Source organism: Ascaphus truei, chromosome 3 (genome assembly GCF_040206685.1).
Source record: "Ascaphus truei isolate aAscTru1 chromosome 3, aAscTru1.hap1, whole genome shotgun sequence".
Lineage (NCBI taxonomy): Eukaryota > Metazoa > Chordata > Amphibia > Anura > Ascaphidae > Ascaphus > Ascaphus truei.
In genome coordinates, this window is record NC_134485.1 from 345,640,119 (window position 1) to 345,662,116 (window position 21,998).

General features: G+C 42.9%; 1 protein-coding gene across 3 annotated transcripts in view; it reads right to left on the reverse strand.

Moving 5' to 3' along the window:
- The window catches only part of LOC142490013 (homeobox protein Hox-D3-like), a 168,444-nt gene that overhangs the window by 30,081 nt on the left and 116,365 nt on the right, over positions 1–21,998 (reverse strand). Inside the window, exon 5 of one of the 3 annotated variants that reach the window (XR_012799978.1) lies at positions 16,240–16,433. The exons of the other annotated variants lie outside the window; for them this stretch is intronic. The gene's annotated coding sequence lies outside the window, so the exon portion shown is untranslated. The remainder of the gene's footprint in view (positions 1–16,239; positions 16,434–21,998) is intronic. 3 annotated transcript variants of the gene reach the window in all.

Genomic DNA, 21,998 nt, shown 5'->3' on the forward strand with positions numbered 1-21,998 from the left:
AGAGAGAAAGAGAGAGAGAGAGAGAGAATAAACACAAGTAATTAGTGATATTTCATTCAGGTATTACAAGAATTAAAAACAATCACTTAGACCAGGAGTGACCAATTCCTGTCCTCAATGGCCACAGATAGGTCAGGTTATCAGGATATCCCTGCTTCAGCACAGGTGACTCAATCAGTGGCTCAGTCATTATGAGCCACCTCTGCTGAAGCAGGGATATCCTGAAGACATGACCATTGAGGACTGGAGATATCCACCACTGACTTAGACTGTTAGCAATTCCCCTAACGCTCTGCTCTATCAAGTACCACATGTGCACTACAATTGGTGCTTAAAGAGGCATTTTCACCTTACATCTCAATGCTTCATTGAATCAAGTCGTTTTTCACCTGTTCTGCACCGTGTGTCACCTTTATGTTTGGGGGTTATGACAGAGGTGAGGGAGCAGTTAATCTGATATTATGCTAATGTCTGTGTGGTGGTATAAAGAATAGAAGAGTGAGGAATATAAGATTATTCATATCAATAATAAGGAGTTCCTTTTTATTTTACTTTATGGATTTGAGAAATATTGTTCGAGGAGAGAAAAACTGACACGCAGCAGAAGAGAAGAAACAAATATTGCAATAAATCGAACCAACAGTTACATTGGCAAAAACCAAAAAAATGGGGAAAGTGTGACATTTCTGTTGTTGCTGGCGCCATTTTGGGAATCAGACAAACCACAAAAAGTGGGGGGCGAAAGAAATGAAGCCTCTCTATTTACCCTATTAGTGCTGCATGTGTCTAATGGATTACAGGCCCAACCAGCACTGAAGGGATTCCGTTTTGCAACAGTGAATTCTCTTTCCTTCAGACACCTACCTTATCAGCTCAAACTAACTCCCCCTGAAGTAACTTACTGCCATTATCATTCCAATCCTTAGCTTGGAAGCTCTTCGGCAGGGACACTTTTGACTATTGTTGTATGTCTGAAGCTCATATTCCCTGATATAATATTATGTCCCGTATATTGTAAAGCGCTGTGTACCTGGATGGCGCTGTATAATTAAAGATACAGTATGCATACATTATGGCAACATGGAGCATCATAAAGATCCCGTCACCCTACTGCAAAACATACATTGTTTAAGCAAGAATACTAAATACCCATCTCGTCATTGTTGCAGTTGAATCTCAATACTGAAGGTGATCCAAGAGAAAGGCAAATAATCTGCAATTTCTGCGTTTGCATATAAAACGGTCTCCTTTGTGATGTTTGCGTCTTCTTGCAAAGCGTTTAGTGTGCGGTCCCACATAGCAATATGTATCCAGGCCTTTCAGGTGCCACTCATTTGAACTGAGTCTCAGTCACTGTGTACTTTACCTGTGTTAGATCATTTCCCGCTGTTAGAATGTTTGCACAAATCGCAAACACTTGCATCATTTTGCCTTTACATCTGTGTTTACTGAAGTTGCAATACGGTGAAACCATTCAGTGATTGACAGTATCGCCAAAGACCCAAAGTCCCATCCCAAAATGCATTGAGCTGAAGAAGGGAGGCATCGGAGCCAAGGGAGTCAAAATAAAATTTCCCGAGGACTACCAAAAATCCCCCAAACAGCCCTGATTCCAGCCCAATCTGATAGATTAAGCATCCCATACAAGTCTATGGGGGCGCATCAACTCATGAAGTGGGACATCCCGCATGGGATAAGGGGATAAGAAGGGAAAGTGCAGTGCTAACATTACTGCCTGGGTAGAGGGTGACATCCTTACAGTTCCAGTATCATCTACGTATGACCCTGGGCCTGTCACACCAGCCATCCACAAAATAGTATCGGCTCAACAGGGCAGTGAGACCAGTATGAAAATGCCTGTGTACTGTTATTATTCTAATAATAATTATTAGTAGTAGTATTATTATGTACGCAGCTGCATATATACACTGCTGTAACTATCGGAACAGAAATATATTTTTGTTTTTAAATGATGTGCACAGAAAAGGGAAATCTATCACAATGATGATTGTAGTTAATAACTACTTAATGCAACCTGTATTTCTGTAGCACTGATCATTCACACAGGATCACAACATGCAAGTGCAGCCACCTCTAGGGTAGAATTCACAAGGCACTTTTATGATCTTCTTGCATGTATCACTGCGTCAAAAAGTGAAGGGCGGTGAGGGATGATTGCCATTATTACTCAACTGCTGTCACGTAAACTGAATCAGATGGAGATAAAGTAACTTGCCCAAGATTACACAGTGACTTGAACTTTAAACCTTGTGATTTCACTTGGTGTATATGGCCACAACCCCCCAACACTGACCAGTTTATCTTATTCCAGGTGGGAGATTTCATTTCACAGTAATCCTGGCAAGTTAGCCAGGATTATCCAAATAATGTTGGGACTTGTAGTCCTTATTTGGAATAAGAAAGATGATACATTAGATGGCGCCTTGATACAAGGATTAAATGTGCAGGAATTGAATATTATTTGTATATTGGAACTGGGTAAACTGGGCAAAATGTGCCACCCCATCTTTTAGTTGTCGTGGTTATTGGCACCTACCCCATTGCTGGAGGACTTTAAAGCAGCAGTCCAAGCTGTCGTTCCTCCCCTCCACCCCCACCCCCCTCCCCCTTTATTATGTGCATCAATACAATCCACACAATAAGTAATTAGCTGAATTGCCAATCGATACGTTCTCCTGTGATCGATCAGCGAAGATTCGTCTCGGGGGTTCACTAAATGTCTGTCAGTGCAGCAGAAGAGCACCAAAGATGCAAAGTTCTGTGGGGAAGATAATGTGACCAGGCAGTTACTAGATATAACCTGTATCAGAAGAGGAAGGGGATATGACATTGTAAATGGTTGCTATAGAAACAAAAAATGCTTGTGTAGCACCCTGCTAAAATCTTCCCCATGCCCTGCATATAAGCCCTGGTAGCTGCAGGCAGTGCTAGTGTTAACATGTCTTACCAGGCCAGGCATGAGAGTCTGTCTCTATATTGTTTCTAAATTGTTGCACTTCCAGGCACATGTTTGGCCTGGTGAAGTCTGGAAAGTGCTGGAGGGTCACGTCAGGATGCGTGACATGTAACTAGTTTAATCTGCCCAGTAACCGGTGGCAGATTTAATGCCACTCCCTCATATAAAAGGTGGGGATCCACCTTCTTTGATTCAGACCCCCAGGAGGATTTTATCATCAGAGATCAGCCTCCAAGGATCCATCATCAACCACACTTTAACTTTACACCCATCAAGGGGGGGTCTCCAGGTCCACCTGGCCTGTGGGGTAAGGAGCAGCCACTTCATTATTTTTCAGACAGGGAAAGTATTTGCTCAAGAATAGGGCCCTGGCGTAGCAGGAATTATGGGTATTCTGTCACAGAAGGGTGAAAGAGGAAAGCCTCTCTGCATACAGCCTTCATGGTGAAGATGCCTAAGAGGTGATTCCTGTAAGGCCTATGCAGCAATACATCTGCATTGAAGAAGGTAGCAATCCTGTCCCAGGGCTAAGCAGGGCCCTGGGAGTGGGTTGACCCATGTTCAGTATCAGGCGAGGGGTCCTGAGATGAATATGCAGTCTGGGTTCCATTTCCAGATTTAAGTTGGGATCAGAAATTGACTTCTACCAATGGGAGATAGTAAGTCTGCTTATGAGTGAATGCTAAAACCTGTCCTGCTGATGAATAATGCTGCTATGCTGCCGCTGCTGACAAATAAAGTGATCCAGTCAAAAGTTCCTGGCGCCTTTCCTATTTTGTTCTATCACTCCTCAACTACAGCCTTGGCACAGATACCTTCAAGGACACCCTGAGAAGACAGGTAAACTGACTGAGCTACATACACCTTGGAGCAGACACAAAACCCTGTCTCAAACCAAAGACTGTTTAATCTACCTCATATTATTAGTACACCCTATCCTTGCAGCCTGGGGGTTGGGGGGGGGGGGGGGGCAAGGGTGTTACACTTGATACATTATAATATATAAAAAATTTAATTTACAGTTGCTAAAAACAAAAATGCTACAAGTATTTTCTCATAGTACAGAACTGATCTTTAACCACTAGAAATCCCAGCCATAGTCTGCTACACTGCTAGTCGTATTGTACCTGTGGGAAGCTGTGTTTATGAAGGAGTGTTCTTAGAAAAGAGATTTAGGTTCATACTTACTGAGCAGTGCTCAAAGTTACATTTCCGCAAATTTATAAAATGTTTTACCAGGAAATAATGCGTTGAGAGTTTGAGAGTTACCTCTGATTATGGTCTATAAGGTGCTTTTTGGATTATTAAATATGACTCTTGTTCCGTAAGAATGGCTGTTTTGGGTTTGAAGAGGTTTTCTTGTAAGGGATTTTTTTTTTCCATAATTTTTTTTCCCATAATTTTTTTTCCTGTATAGGGTTTATTAGCATATGAGGGAGAGATTCTGTAACCCCTTCAATGGCAAAGGGTTGCAGGCCCTGCTGGCACTCCATAGGTTACAGTAAAATATTTTAGCAGTATTTCATTTTAAAGGATCTCAGACAGGTTTATATCTTTAATTATGCAAACATCTCCTCCCAACAGAGAATAAGCCAGATAACTTCCCGCCATGTTAATAATATAATATATAGAATGGGTCTGTGCCTTTGGAAGCGATGCAGCTGCCCTCACCCAGTGAGTTGTATATCATTGGTAATTAGAAATCCAGCATGGAAGTGAATATATATCTTCTGATGCACAGCGCTCACAAGCACATAGAAAATGTCTGAGCCAAGAAAGGTAAGCTGGCCTGACAGACCGTGTGTATTATTATAGAAGTGTTTTGCTGGGAAATAATTATATTGCAAAGGATTATTAATTGCCTGGTTTATGGTACACTTGGCAGGTTTTATTTTAACAATCTCACTGCTGGAAGAAGCAGCAGAACTTGTTTCCTGCTCTCCATCCAAAACCTAAGGCTAGGTCCCCGCTGGCTCCTGCAGCGCCCGTGGTGGCGGACGCTGCAGGGACAAGATCTGCCCCACAATGGGGCCGGGCCCGCTGCTAGGGGGGGCTGCCGCGCTGCGCCGACAGAAATTCCTGCTCTCAAGAAAATTGAGAGCAGGAGTCGCGATGGAGTGCTGGGCTACGCCCCCGGTGTTTCAGCCAATCAGGGCGAACCTGCTGGGTGAAGTCACGGCCGCGCCCCCGTCACGCCCCCTCTTCAGCTCTCTGCAGACTGGGGGACTCGGCTGCACACGACGCCTGCCTCGCAGACACGCGTGCAGCGCAGGCAGCGGGGCCGCAGCCTTAGGCTAGGGCCCCACTCCCTCAGTCAGCGCGCCCGCACTGCATGCAAGCAGCGCGCTGAGAAGCACAGACCGCTGTTTGCAGGGAGCGGCGGCCGTGGTTTGAGCGGAGGGACCCGCTACTCCCCCCCTCCCTCCACGGGCTCGGTCTCCCGGGCTGCAGGAGGGAGCTGCTGCGGGCTGCTGGAAGGTAAGCAGCTTCCGCTCCCTCCCCCTTCCCCCACAAATGCCCTCCTCACACACGCTGATACACACACACACACACCACCCCCTACTTTGTGGAGGAAGCTCTCTGACAGCTCCCGCTCCCGTCGCTGATAGGCTCATCAGCGCACCATGTGACACGTCACCGCTCAGGATCACAATTTTCTTGCATCCCCTGGCGGCTGACGCGTCACAGCGCGTAGTGAGCCGTGCAGTGAGGGGGGACTGGGACCGGCTCAAGAAGGATACCCCTGCTGGTGGGGAACGTTAACGCGGCCGCCCGCGCCGCCGGACGCAGCGGGACTAAAGCCTTAGGCCCTTCATACATATGCCTACACGTGTACAACTCTGGCATTCGTTGTTAAGGGACCCATCTGTTATATTGTATACAAAAACAAACACTTTAGACCTGATACATAAAGCTTGGCCTCCTGCAGACGCTCATACCAGAATTCCCTCCTACTGTCTCTGTACGTTCTCCCTACCTACCAATTAGATTGTAAGCTCCTCGGGGCAGGGACTCCTCTTCCTAAATGTTAATTTTTATGTCTGAAGCACTTCTTCTCATGATCTGTTATTTATATTATTTATTTATATGATTGTCACGTGTATTACTGCGGTGAAGCGCTATGTATATTAATGGCGCTATATAAATAAAGACATATATACATACTTTATGTCTTCATCTTTCTTTTTTACCAAAAGCCTTTATACTATCTACAAACCCCTATTACATATTATTTCCTCTAAGCCTCACTGAAGTGCAATACAGTGAAATCACTTGTGTTACACCTTTAAAACATTCTTATCAGATGAATAATAATAATAGCAACAACGAAAATGTCATAGATGCATGCAATTCCTATTGATTCGGTTAAAATAAATACCAACTTTACAATAATGCTGCAGAAAATCTATAGCAACAGAGATCAATGCTGAGACTAACATCCTCTCCAGCACAGGAAGGGCATTTCACACATTATTGAATAGGATCTTATCTTATCTCAACATTCCCCAATAAAATAAAGCATTTTGTGAAATGTAGGTAATAAGAGTGAGGAGAGCTCCACATGACAGCCAGTAAAGTTTGTTAGTCCACACGTATAGTGCCCGCGATGGCGATGCGACGCGTGACGTCACCCGTCACCGCTAGCGAAAGTTGTATTTCGCTTTGTGGCGGTGTCGCGGGCGACCAGGCCATTGATTGGTTCAGGGGGCTGTCACATGAGGCGACAGCCCCTGAAAAATCAAATATTCCCGGCTTCAAAAAATCACGTCGCCCGTCGCTTTTGTCGCCATGGCGCTTACTATAAGCGCACGCGGCGGCGACAATGCATTTGTTTTCGGGCGTTGTAGCCATCGCCGGCACTCTAAGCGCAGCCTTAAGGGAAATGAGGGTTATTGGAGGAAGACAGCTAGGAATATAAGGGAAATACAGCAACAAATGTTGGTTGCTTTCTCTGTGGATGGTAAACATTAGGTTTGCTTCCATTATTATGTAGCCCTTTTTCTGAACACCTTCCTAAGGGACTACTAGTGCTGTACTTAACCTGCGGCTCCAGGAGATATGAGCCTCCGCTAGCTGGGAGCCTGGGGTAAGGGTTCTAGCGCAGCGCCTCCACTTACCCAGGATCCCCGTTATGTAAGATCGCCCTGGGCAAGAAACATACCAACAATGCGTGCAACCAAGTTTACTGTGCATAGGTAACCATATCTTACTCTCTACATAACATCATACATAACTTATATACTTATACTATACGCTGGAGTCCTTATACCACCGCGGCTCAGCCGCATTCCTAGTGCAATTGTCCCGTATAGCAGTGGCTCTGCCACGCTCTATAGAGTGTTGTCCTTGTAAGAGGTTAGCTAATGTACTCAGTCCGCTAGCCACTTGCTAGTGTCACTACTAGAGTTATTTCTAAGGCGGGATCAGCGCCTGATGACCGGTGTTGGTGCACGTGATTTACAATTGTACCTTCGGTCACGGCGGTGACCGGTGCCTCTTCGCAAAGGGTCAGTTGCTCCCGCTCGGATCCTCCGGATGTCGCGATGTCCAGCCGTCTGATCCCAGATGACTGTGACTGTCCACAACTCCGTGCGCTGTCCCTAACTAAGGTGACAATTCTCTCCACTATCGGGCGTCCCTGCAGTACAGCAGCCTACTGTGACTCAGGGGAAACCTCCTATGGGCCTGGAGGTAATAGTTGGCCTATGCAGGCGTGTCACGGACCCCCTGCGCTTACACTACCTCCTTCTCGCTCGGTCCCGAGCTCCTCTCCTAGCGTGGTCTCTGCCCCCACGCTTCCTGTTCCTGTTTCCGTAATCCCCGCCCTCTCATTGGCTCCTAGCATCAGGTGATTGTCCCAGAGCTCGCGGGAGTTGCCGTCCATTATCAGAGCCTTTTCCTTATTGGCCTGTCGTTCGCGCGCTCCCCTTACGCAGGCGCGACCTCACGACCTTGGCAGTGTCCTTTGCAATATTGCGCAACAACATGGCGGCACCCTGTATACCGTGCCGTCGCGGAACCTGCCATACACACGCACCTGGTTTTAGCACACCCTTACAATTAAAAAGCAGCTTAGAGGTGAAACGAGAATGGCAGTTTGTTATAGGGGGTAAGGGTGCATTGGGAGACATGAAGGCAGTGACTCAGGCCCTCATTCTCTCCCGTCTTGATTACTGTATCCTCCTGCTGTCCGGCCTTCCTGCCTCTCACCTGTCTCCCCTACAATCTATCCTAAACGCTGCTGCCAGAATCACTCTACTCTTTCCTAGATCTGTCTCAGCATCTCCCCTCATGAAAACCCTCTCCTGGCTTCCGATCAAATCCCGCATCTCACACTCCATTCTTCTCCTCACTTTTAAAGCTCTACACTCTTCTGCCCCTCCTTACATCTCATCCCTAATTTCTCGTTATGCACCATCCAGACTCTTGCGTTCTTCTCAAAGATGTCTTCTTTCTACCCCCTTTGTATCTAAAGCCCTCTCCCGCCTTAAACCTTTCTCACTTTCTGCCCCACACCTCTGGAATGCCCTTCCCCTCAGTACCCGACTAGCACCCTCTCTATCCACCTTTAAGACCCACCTTAAGACACACTTGCTTAAAGAAGCATATGTATAGCACTGTGGATATTCTGAACACGATACATAAAGCTTGGCCCCCTGCAGACGCACTTACCAGAACTCCCTCCTACTGTCTCTGTACGTTCTACCTACCAATTAGACTGTAAGCTCCTCGGGGCAGGGACTCCTCTTCCTTAATGTTACTTTTATGTCTAAAGCACTTATTCCCATGATCTGTTATTTATATTATCTGTCATTTATATGATTACCACATGTATTACTACTGTGAAGCGCTATGTACATTAATGGCGCTATATAAATAAAGACATACAATACAATACAGTGGGAGAGTGCCTATTCTGACTAGTTACTTTAAAAGCCTGAGTGTAGCGGCCTGCGTATTCTTAACTTAAAGGGGATCATTTGTACTGCACATAGGAGTAGACAATTCATCACAATGTCTCACAAAGTTGAGCCTGCCATTTTTTGTTTTACTTTGCTGCGATGCAGACCTTCCTTGCAGATGACTTATTAATGAGAAAATCACTGCAGTTCACAGTTTGCCTAGAAGCCACTTGCTTACAGCCACAAAGCCATTCTAGCTTGGGATGACCCCTCTAGTGGTAGGTTAATTAGAATTGCGAGTAACGTATCCAAGTGCTCTAACACTAACCAACTAGCAAGATGCACCCAAGTACATTTTGTTTCTGATCCAGGGTAAATGTAGTTTAGCTAAATAAAATATTGGTGGGAAATAAACCCTGAGTTTAAATTTGGAAGGACAAGATGGCTTTGTAAGATGTATTAAATAAGTAAGACAAAGCATTGCTAACAATTAGATTATGTGTAGATTGTGATTCCTTGTAGTGGATCAACGTAGAAAAACATGAAATGAACGTGTACAGAGCTTTCAACACCTCATAGTTTTTATCTGGTATCACAACCTACAACAAATCTGTATTTCTCCAGGACCAATACAGCTACTGGAACGTTGTAACTAGTGACAGAAAATAAAGCTTAAATTAAGTATATTTGTATCTGTCGTGTTATTTGGCACCTCGGTGATTGTGTTCCCATAACTGTATATTTTATTAACAATCTTCCCAAATGTCTATATAGCTTTTAACATGACAGTTTTTCGGGGATCCACATGCACATTTCTATTAATATCTTCTATAGTTTTGAGGTTGTATTTTTCTTTCCCGATATCTATATATCTTTCTATAACTATCTAACGATGTATGTGTTACATTAACCGATCTGTAATACATACATCGTTTGATAGTTACAGAAAGATATATAGATATCGGGAAAGAAAAACACAACCTCAAAACTATAGAAGATATTAGTAGAAATGTGTCTGTGGATCCCCGAAAGACTGTTCCATAACTATCTAACGATGTATGCGTTACATATCGGTTAATTTGCTTTGTGTCAAAGATATGGCCAGTCCAAGTTCCTGGCAGTCGACTATCTGGCTCCGCAGTCAGTGCATCACTACTTGGGCTTAATGTGCAGGTGGAGAAGGTCGATCCTGAGCACCTTTCCTTAGTCACAGTGTATTAGTATAAGAAGATGAGTTTTGCCCACCTCCTGGTAAACTTCAAGACTTTTTGAGTCTGCCCACAAGATGGCAGTTATTCATCTGAGCAAATGGGTAGTTGATATGCTAAGGCTCTGCTCCTCAACTCATCTGTTTTCAACCAAAATATCACCTGCACCTATCAGTTGCTTGTAATTGTTGATAACTGGATGCATCTTAGTAGAAACAACTACAGATTAAATGCATGGTGAGTTTTCCCAGCCTGGACACTGGTGCTACCACCATGCCGGGTAGGTCTACAACTTCACGACCACACAGCACAAAAGTGCCCAAAATATCCAGAACACAGTAATAAAAATGTAAAAAATAGCAATTCCTGCTGAAATTACCATTTCATTATATTACTTATAGAGTACGTCCGGAATATCACGTTTCGGGGCAGCTGCCTTTCGTCAGAATATTCCTGATTGATCTTACTACACTTGTAGTGTAGCAACAAAAGGGGTAATTCCAATATGGAAACAAAAGACAGTAATGTACACATACATATAATTCAAGTATATCTCAAGTATGTGTTTAAAAAGGAACCATAGAAGCTCATGCTTTCACTATTATCGGAGATATTTAGTAAAACAAAGGATATGGCTTTTCACCACATGACATGACTTGGGTTGGGCTCCATGGCTGTCAGGTGACATCTCTTCGGAATGTTAGGCCAAGTTCTGTGTGTCTATTGACCTGGAAGGGAGGGACATGGTAAGTAGTAGAAGAAGTGCCCTGCTTCTCCCAATTAGCATTATGAGTAATCTCCAAAACAATGGCGAGATACAATAATAATAATACTAATGCCATAGTGTGTGTGTGTGTCATGTGTGGAGGCGATATCTATAGCTGTTTATTCATTACTCTGTACTAGGCAGTGTGATGAAACTAGCCAATCACCAGTTGAGAAATTATGAACAAACAAATAAATAGGAAGCCGTTTAAAATGACTACACCTCTTCACGGTTGGTTAAGGACAGCTGTTCATTAACCTTCATTTGTAAAATTAGAGGAAGTTGAGCAGACAAACAGCTCAATGACCCTGCAAAGCCACTTTCGCTCTCTGCACCAACATATGGGTAGCAAGCGCCTTGGGTCAAGCTCTCATTGAGCCTTTAAACTGTACAATAAACAGAGCTCCATGCACTCTCACCATGATCCAAGAAGGAATATAACAATTGTTAAAGGTTTTCCCCCAGTCACAGGCCAGCGTACAAATGACTTCATGCTTAAATGGTTAGTAAATGACTGCTATTCATCAAAGCTTGCTTCATTTGTAAAATTAGTGTACGTGGAGGATGCGAGCACATACATAAATTAAACAGATAAATAAGAGTGGACTAACAACTCCAAAGAGAAAGGGGGGGGGGTTAAGGGGGGAGTGTAGATATTTTTCATCATAGTATCCCTCACCCCCTGAAAAGGACCATAATGCATTAAATAATTATACTGAGTATCTTCATTTATTTCTAGTCCCTAAGACTGTTTAAAACAAAAAAAATATCAGTTAAAGAGACATCCTTGCGTAACAAGTCAATAAAAAAAAAAGATTGTAGCAACTAATCAGTGTAAATCATCTTCCTTCGAATGATCCAATCTCCCTTAAAGTAATAGTTATACTTGTTTGCATCATGTTAAATCCTATTCATTTTTTAAAAATAAATCAGTTCTGTAGTATTAGATAATGCACATGTGTACATTTTTTTAAAACTCCTAATGCCATTTTTAATGATTTTTTTTAAATGTACTGATCATTCTTTGTTTGCTACAGTAACAATTTAGAAAGTCATATCCACTTCCTCTTTTGAAACAGGCTCTGATATATACCTTTTTGAGCTCTGGCCTTTGGCAACAAAGTATCACAGACAGATCTGTTGCTGTGTCCCAAATAGCAGACTGTCTATTACTCTGAAAGCTGTAACAATAATGTGTTACACTTAGTAATATAATGTTACATACCAGCTGCAGGATGTCACAGACTGCAGCTAAAAGTTAGAAGGCAGCCATTTCGTTAGGCACTCAATCAGAATTTTAACAGATAATGTTACCTTAGTAATATAAGGATACATTGTAGCTGCTGAGTTACAGTAACTGAATCAGCCATTTCTTTAGGCACACAATAAGGATTTTGACAGGGTTATAACAGGAGCAACAAACGATTGCAGTTAGGTAAGAATGTAGAATATATATATACAGTGTTCGACAATCCTATACATTTACACGCCCGGGGCGGGTGGATTTAACCTCCGGGCGAGTAAATATTGGCCAAAGCAGCACACGTGTTTTTTTTTTTTAAATTTCCCTGCTCGCGCTGAAAAAAAACTCCCCCTGCCTGACAGCTGATTGGCGCGCGCTCCCAGGCTTTGTGGGCGCGCGGCCAGGCTCCCAAGGAGGACACAGTAAGTACTACCTGTGCATTCCCCCTGTCCCTGCTTCCCCCCGCTTCACCCCGATCCATGTGTTAGCCCGTGGGGCCGGGAGATTGGAGCAGGGATGTCCCCTCAGGTCCCCGCTTCACCCCGATCCACGTGTCAGCCCGCGGGGCCGGGAGATTGGAGCGGGGATGTCCCCTCAGGTCCCCGCTTCACCCCGATCCCCGTGTCAGCCCGCGGGGCCGGGAGATTGGAGCGGGGATGTCCCCTCAGGTCCCCGCTTCACCCCGATCCCCGTGTCAGCCTGCGGGGCTGGGAGATTGGAGCGGGGATGTCCCCTCAGGTCCCCGCTTCACCCTGATCCACGTGTCAGCCCGCGGGGCCGGGAGATTGGAGCGGGATGGAGGTGCTGGTCGCGGCCTTTCCTCTCTTCCGACCCCCCCCCGTGTGTGTAGAGTGAGAGAGAGTGTGTGTGTGTGTGTGTGTGTGTGTGTATGTATGTGTGTGTGTATATATGGTAGTGTGTGTGTGTATGTATGGGGGAGTGTGTGTGTGTGTGTGTGTATGGGAGTGTGTGTGTGTGTGTGTTTGTATATGGGGGAGTGTGTGTGTGTATATGGGGGAGTGTGTGTGTGTGTATATGGGTGTGTGTGTGTGTGTATATGGGGGAGTGTGTGTGTGTATATGGGGGGTTTGTGGGTGTGTGTATATGGGGGAGTGTGTGTGTGTGTGTGTGTATATGGGTGTGTGTGTGTGTGTATATGGGTGTGTGTGTATATGGGGGAGTGCGTGTGTGTATATGGGGGAGTGTGTGTGTATATGGGGGAGTGTGTGTGTATATGGGGGAGTGTGTGTGTGTGTGTATATGGGGGAGTGTGTGTGTGTATATGGGGGAGTGTGTGTGTGTGTGTGTGTGTGTGTGTGTGTGTGTATATGGGGGAGTGTGTGTGTATATATGTGTATGTGTATATGTGTGTGTGTAGGACACCAGATCAGTCACCCCCCCACCTAGTCAGTCAAAGTCACCCAGTCAGTCACCATCTCCCCACCCAGTTCCCCCCCATCAGTCAGTCCCCCCCCTATCTCCTTCCTGTCTCTCCCCCCTCCCTGTCTCTCTCCCCTCCCTGTCTCTCTCCCCTCCCTGTCTCTCCCCCCTCCCTGTCTCTCCCCCCTCACTGTCTCTCCCCCCTCCCTGTCTCTCCCCCTCCCTGTCTCTCCCCCTGCCCTGTCTCTCTCCCCGCCCTGTCTCTCATCCACACTCTCTCTGTCTCTCACCCTCACCCTCTCTGTCTCTCACCCACACTCTCTCTGTCTCTCACCCACACACTCTCTGTCTCTCACCCACACTCTCTCTGTCTCTCACCCACTCTCTCTCTCTCTGTCTCTCACCCACTCTCTCTCTCTGTCTCTCACCCACTCTCTCTCTCTGTCTCTCATCCACTCTCTCTCTCTGTCTCTCACCCACTCTCTCTCTCTGTCTCTCACCCACTCTCTCTCTCTGTCTCTCACCCACTCTCTCTCTGTCTCTCACCCACTTTCTCTCTCTGTCTCTCACCCACTCTCTCTCTGACTCTCACCCACTCTCTCTCTGTGTCTCTCACCCACTCTCTCTCTCTGTCTCTCACCCTCTCTCTGTCTCTCACCCACTCTCTCTCTCTCTGTCTCTCACCCACTCTCTCTCTGTGTCTCTCACCCACTCTCTCTGTCTCTCACCCACTCTCTCTCTCTGTCTCTCACCCTCTCTCTGTCTCTCACCCACTCTCTCTCTCTCTGTCTCTCACCCACTCTCTCTCTGTGTCTCTCACCCACTCTCTCTGTCTCTCACCCACTCTCTCTCTCTCGGTCTCTCACCCACTCTCTCTGTCTCTCACCCACTCTCTCTCTCTGTCTCTCACCCACACTATCTCTCTGTCTCTCACCCACTCTCTCTCTCTCTGTCTCTCACCCACTCTCTCTCTCTGTCTCTCACCCACTCTCTCTCTGTGTCTCTCACCCACTCTCTCTCTGTCTCTCACCCACTCTCTCTCTCTGTCTCTCACCCACTCTCTCTCTGTCTCTCACCCACTCTCTCTCTCTGTCTCTCACCCACTCTCTCTCACCCACTCTCTCTCTCTCTCTCTCTCACCCACTCTCTCTCTCTGTCTCTCACCCACTCTCTCTGTCTCTCACCCACTCTCTCTCTCTCTGTCTCACACTCTCGATCTGGATATCTTATTTACCCTGTATATCTTAACTGCCCTATACGACACCGACATAATTTATACTGCTTTCTTCCAGATCTGACTCAAGCTTCACGTGGAAGACATCGGAACCCCCCCTAACCCAGAAGACAGGTAGGGAACACCTCCCCTCCAATATATAACATTGCGGCAATGCAGGTACCTGGACATTGAGGGACTGCGGATCAGGTAAGATCCCAGGCGGGATTGCTGCTTTAGATATTGTGAAGCGGGGATGTCCAGACACTGGTTAAGGGGTTCAGGAAACTAGTCACTCACATCTGGCTTTTATTTCTAGATCCAACATTTACTTACACACACACACACACACACACACACACACACACACACACACACACACACACACACACACACACACACACACACACACACACACACACACACACACACACACACACACACACACACACACACACACACACACACACACACACACACACACACACAAAACAAGGACTAATTGTAGTATAATGTAATACAATAAATACATTTGTCAAAAACGAATGTTCTGACTAGGAATTTATTAAATGTATTTTATTTATATATTTTAGTTTAAAGCGGGGTTGGGGCGGGACTAGGGTTGGGGGGCGGGACTAGGTGGTGAGTAGATTTTTTGGTTGGGCTAGTAGATTTTTGGGTGATTTGTCGAACACTGTATATATATATATATATATATATATATATATATATATATATATATATATATATATGACAAAATAAAAAATGGGGGATGTAGTATTACTGCTTTAAAAATGAAATGAATACCCATTCTCTTCAGGTCTGCAGAATTCAATCATAATAGCTACTTATGTTTATCAGTTTGATTAATGATGTATGTATGTATAGCTTTATGCATATAGCGCCCACAGTGTACCCAGCGCTCTACAAAAGAGATCATACAGCGAATTAAAATACAATAAGGGCAACAAACAAAATCAGACAATAGGAAAGGAAATCCCTGCCCCAGAGAGCTTACAATCTAAATTATTTACCGCATGTAATCTCAGTAAGGGACATTATTAGTTATCATGTTCCTGGGCCACTGTCCTTAGTTCCCTTTTTCCAAGGAGGTATTGCCCCTTTCTAAATCTAATGGGTTATATTTATGTTGTCTGTTAAGTTAATAGGGGCCTGCAATCAGTTGCTTTGGCCAATATAGAAACACCACCTAGGTTTGTGCTGTGTGTGCACAAGACATAAATAAATATCATCCCAGATGACACCTGTCTCTCTACTGGTGTTTGGGGGAGATTAAAGGTACTAGCTTTTCCCCCCCCAAAAAAGGGTTTGAGGAAGATTACATTACAAACACTCAGCACTCATTTCCATTGCTTAACATTTCATATTAGAGCTTGTGTTATGCACATAATTAAACCCACTATTACCAATAAAGCAAACAGCAGCCATTCCACCCTACATCAGAAAATCTAAAAGCAGAACGAAGAGCGGTTACATTCACTGCCCAGAGCTTCATACATTTCACTGAAGGATGACTAAGAGCATATACTTTTCTCAACAACGTAGTTGTGATCACGCCTGGAAGATTTCAGATCGCACTTGTGATTGGCGGACTTCAAATGTTTACTCGTAGCTCTCCGATGCAGGATTCTCCATTCAGCATGATCAAGTACTGCTTTTATTTCTATCAACGAAATAATTCGAATGCTGCGTACGTTGCATGCGTGAAGAAGACCGCCAGTCCTTGAACAGAAAGTACAATGAGTCAATAGCTGCTGGTGCAGCCCACGAGTTTTAAGACGCAGTGAAACTTTCACTCCCGTACTGTATATATAAAAGGTATAGGTCAGACAGCACCACGTGCTCAATATTATTTCTGAGGTGCCCGGGGAAGAAGAGAGACCCCCAATCCTTCAACAATAATCTGTACAGTTTTGGTTGTCCCCGACACAAAAATGCCAAAATCCCATACTGGAGTCAAACAAGCATTTGATTAGAAAAAAATGTTTAAATATCCAATGCATATAGTTTTACACAAATATTGATGGTGGAAAGTAATGCAGTAAAACCTTCAATATGCAGATATACGCACGTATCATATTAACATATAAATCACACAATATAAGTTAACTTGGATACTTTTATTTATTTATAGAATGTTTTACCAGGAAGTAATACATTGAGAGTTACCTCTCGTTTTCATGTATGTCCTGGGCATAGAGATGATGACAAATACATAGTTACATTAAGTGAACAGGGTTATACATTATATACAAGACATTGCATGCACAGTTAAAGATAATATACAGTTGTGTGAAAAATAAAGTACACCCTCTTTGAATTCTATGGTTTTACATATCGGGACATAATAACAATCATCTGTTCCTTAGCAGGTCTTAAAATGAGGTAAATACAACCTCAGATGAACAGCAACACATGACATATTACATTGTGTCATGATTTATTTAATAAAAAGCCAAAATGGAGAAGCTATGTGTGAAAATCTAAGTACACCCTTACTGCTTCCATAGGAATTAAGATGCTAAGTAGCAGACAGGTGCTGCTAATTAAATGCCCTTGATTAATTGATCATTAGCAAGTGTGACCAATTCTATAAAAGCCGAAGTTTTAGCAGTTTGCTGGTCTGGAGCATTCAGGTGTGTGTTAACACAATGCCAAGGAGGAAAGACATCAGCAATGATCTTAGAGAAGCAATTGTTGCTGCCCATCAATCTGGGAAGGGTTATAAGGCAATTTCCAAACAATTTAAAGTCCATCATTCTACAGTGAGAAAGATTATTCAAAAGTGGAAAGCATTCAAGACAGTTGCCAATCTTCCCAGGAGTGGACGTCCCAGCAAATTCACCCCAAGGTCAGGCCGTGCAATGTTCAGAGAAATTGCAAAAAGCCTAACAGTTACATCTCAGACTCCGCAGGCCTCAGTTAGCATGTTAAATGTTAAAGGGCATGATAGTACAATTAGAAAAAGACTGAACAAGTATGGTTTGTTTGGAAGGGTTGCCAGGAGAAAGCCTCTTCTCCCTAAAATGAACATGGCAGCACTGCTTAGGTTTGCAAAGTTGCATCTGAACAAACCACAAGACTTCTGGAACAATGTCCTTTGGAGATGGAGATGTTTGGCCATAATGCACAGCGCCACGTTTGGCGAAAACCAAACACAGCATATCAGCACAAACACCTCATACCAACTGTCAAGGATGGTGGTGGAGGTGTGATGATTTGGGCTTGTTTTGCAGCCACAGGATTTGGGAACCTTGCAGTCATTGAGTCGACCATGAACTCTTCTGTATACCAAAGTATTCTAGAGTCAAATGTGAGGCAATCTGTCCGACAGCTAAAGCTTGGATGAAATTGGGTCATGCAACAGGACAATGATCCCAAGCACACCAGCAAATCTACAATAGAATGGTTGAAAAATAAAAGAATGAAGGTGTTGCAATGGCCCGGTCAAAGTCCAGACCTCAACCCAATTGAAATGCTGTGGCAGGACCTTAAGAGAGCTGTGCATAAACAAATGCCCACAAACCTCAATGAACTGAAGCAACGTTGTAAAGAAGAGTGGGCCAAAATTCCTCCACAACGATGTGAGAGACTGATAAAGTCATACAGAAAACGATTACTTCAAGTTATTGCTGCTAAAAGTGGTCCTACAAGCTATTGAATCATAAGTTAAACTTAGTTTTTCACACATGAGTTCTCCATTTTGTTAAATAAATCATGACACTGTGTAATTTGTCATGTGTTGTTGTTCATCTGAGGTTGTATTTACCTAATTTTAAGACCTGCTAAGGGAGAGATGATTTTTATTATGTCCTGATATGTAAAACCATAGAATTCAAAGAGGGTGTACTTTCTTTTTCACACAACTGTAGATTATAGGCGTCTGGAACAGTATGTACTTATCCACCAATCAGAGCAATCTCCTAGAAGGAAGCAGGAAGCAATCACCTAATCTCCTAAAGGAAGCTTCCTTTAGGAGATTGCTCTGATGGATAAATATACCTGTTGATTTGTATTGTGTGATTTATATGTTGATATGATGTGTGTATATCTGCATATTGAGGGTTTAACTGAACCTCCATTACGTTCTACCTTCAATACTTGTGTAAAACTGTATGCATTGGATATTAAAAAAAAAATTCTAAGGAAATCATTTTTTGACTCCAGTATGAGACGTTTGATTTTCACTTCATATATTCCAGGTAATTTGCAACCAGACACACTAACATGAAAGGGTTAATATATCTCAGGAGGATCTGGGTTTCTCAGACAATATTATCTTATCCTGTGTGGTATGAACATATTCTTTATTATTAATAATAATAATAACCAAATGTAATTTCTATTTTATGTGTCTTCTAGATTATTTAGTGTGATCTATCCTTCGTTCCCAAAGGTAACATCAGAGTTCATAAGATCTACACTGCCTATTCATCATGGGCTATATGTACAAGGCCAGTTAAGGTAGCCAGCAGGACGTAGGTCATAGGGATAGGCAATTTTTTTTATTATTATTAGTTTTTTCACCTCTCTTTCACTGCATCCTGGGATTTCTAACTCATTCATTCGAAGAGGGAATGTTAATAATTGGAGTGGATCCAAATGTCCCACTAACCTAGTTTTCATAGAACCCTTAGGGCTCACATGATAACTTTCATCTATGGATATTAGTGTGGACTGTAGGCGAAATTTGTTCCAATGATTTGAAAGGATAAGAAGCTAAACATGACATGCTCATTTGCATGTCATTACCCAGAATCCCTGGCTGCAGTAGGAGCATTGTATAATGGGAGAGATTATGGGGAACAGCAGGTTTGTGGATCTGTCTTATACATGTGAATGTAGTGCTATTTTAATTTGAATGAATAAACGTTTAGCAGTGAAAAGCTAAAAAGAGATTTTTTTTCCAGCTAAGTATCATGGACACAATAAGGTAAGTTGATTGGCCAGTATGGGATCAGATTTAATCATTTGAATATATTGGATTCCTTTAGGATACAATCTACATTACGCATGTAATAAAATGTAAATTGTGACTGTCTCAAGGAATAAAGTGTCACATTTATATCCAGAAGTGTCACTGTTGGAACATACAAAACAAGTGCTATTATTACCAGAGATTGGTTAACTTGGGTGTGTGAAATCAGAACCTACCGCAAACCTACATTAAAAACCCAAATACAAAACCCGTAAGATTGTTAGAACCAAAAACAGAACACCAACCCAAGTGCCAACCTCTACGTGTTTCTTGCCATATCGGTTTTAATTATTGTATGCTTTTTAGTTATATTATTTTAGTTTCCCTGCTTATTTTGCCTTTTTTTCCTCACAATTTGATAAAAATCCAAAACTACAACAAAAGCTAAAACCAAATAATTAGAGTTTTGGCAAAACCAGAACAAAAACCAAAACACTTAAGAATTTTCAGAACCAAAACCAAAGCATGAGTGAAAGTAAAAGTACCCCCCTTAGTAAAGTAACTCGTTTAAGTTTGATTCTTCTTAATATCTCTCCCTGGAAATGCTGTCAAACTGCTAATTTGTGCTGAAGAAGATTTTCATTCAAGTAATTTGAATGGAGGCAAACTCTTATCTAGCACAGGCAAAATGTACCCAAAGTATATTAAATAAGGGACTTTATGCCAGAGAAAAATAATGCAGTAAAAACATTGCAGGATTTATTTTTTTGGGATACTCTTAATAATTCCAGTTATTTGTTTTCTAAGAATTGCTTATCAATTGAGCAACCTTGAATATTTGGAATCTTTTTAGCATGACTCCTTAGTTAAACCCCTTATGGAATGCTGAATGTATTGCTTGCTACTTGGGATTACTGCTTTCTATATGTGATATATGATAATTATCTGTTATCAATATGTGCTACTTACTAATATGTGCTATTTGCAGTTATGCTTTTGGGCCAAAATGTAAGCAGATTGTGTCTTATTATAAAATGTATTAAAACCAGAGACATAACATAAAACACAGACAAAGCTCAGTTTTTAGCACATCTAGTGAGACTCATACACGGTACAGTGCCTAAATATATATGGATAAATATCTAATAAGTAAATGGTCTTTTAGTTTGACATTTTTGGCCAAAATTGTTGTAAGCCCCTGAGCCAACGCCAAGGCAGACCACATATCAGGGGTCCCTAACGCTAATATAAATTCTTAATAACCTGTTTAATAACAGGAAGAATGATTTATAGTAAATCTGTCAATATTAGCTGCAAAGTTTTGGGGGTTTAATAGGAGCTTGTTAGGTGTCCAGTATGTTTTATTATAAAATGTTACACGCCTGGTCCCTTTCACTAAAAAGTATATCACTAGAGCGTCTGGCGGTTCAAAGGTTATTTAATAATCATCTTTATTGTGCAGAATACTCTTCATGGGATGAATTGAAAGCATAATAGGTCCTGATAGCCCATCCTTAAGTGCACAATAAACATACATGATGCATCATACATGTGTGTGGTATAAGTGACAGTGGATGCATGAAGCAAGCACACAAACTAATGAATCTCGGTTTTCAATGCATTTGTATCTTATGGTTGATTGACTTATTAACTGAATTATACAAAGATTTTCTAGGATCTCTGACTTCATTGACAATAATTAATGCAGAAGAGATTTGGCAGGCCTGCCTTAGGGTGTGCAAATGCTTTATGATGGCATCAAGACAGCAGCCAACCGGGGAAGATCTGCAGACCTCATCTTTTCATGTAACGTTTGCTAGGGATGCTGCATCAACTTTTAACTTCTGTGCCCCAAAGCGACCTGAGCCGTGGGGTCATTGACAGTGTTAAAAAAAAATTGTATCACTCTTGCGTCATCCTAGCACAGAATAACGGAGCACAGAATAATGGAGGGTATATAAAATACATTGAAGATGAATGAAAAAGGCAATGAATGTATTCATGTTTATATGACTATATAGCTCAATTACACTTTATAAGGCTTACAGTATTCTTTGGAAATATAAACCATTACTTATTAACACCCTCTCTTTTTAGTTCTTTGTGAGTGGGTCTCCCTCCTCTAATTTATCATAGCTACCCAAAGCATCCAAAGGGAGTTCCTTAGTGCTCCCAAATGGAAAAGTAATTACCCCTTCCTCCTTATTTCGCATACAACCTATAGCAGTATATAGGGAACTGGACCTTGAGTCCAATATGGTGCAACAGATATATTCCACAGTTATATTGTATAACAAGTCCCGTAAGCCACAGACCTCACTATTCTATTTTCTTAGGTGTATTAATCATTTGCAACTGCTCCAAAGGGA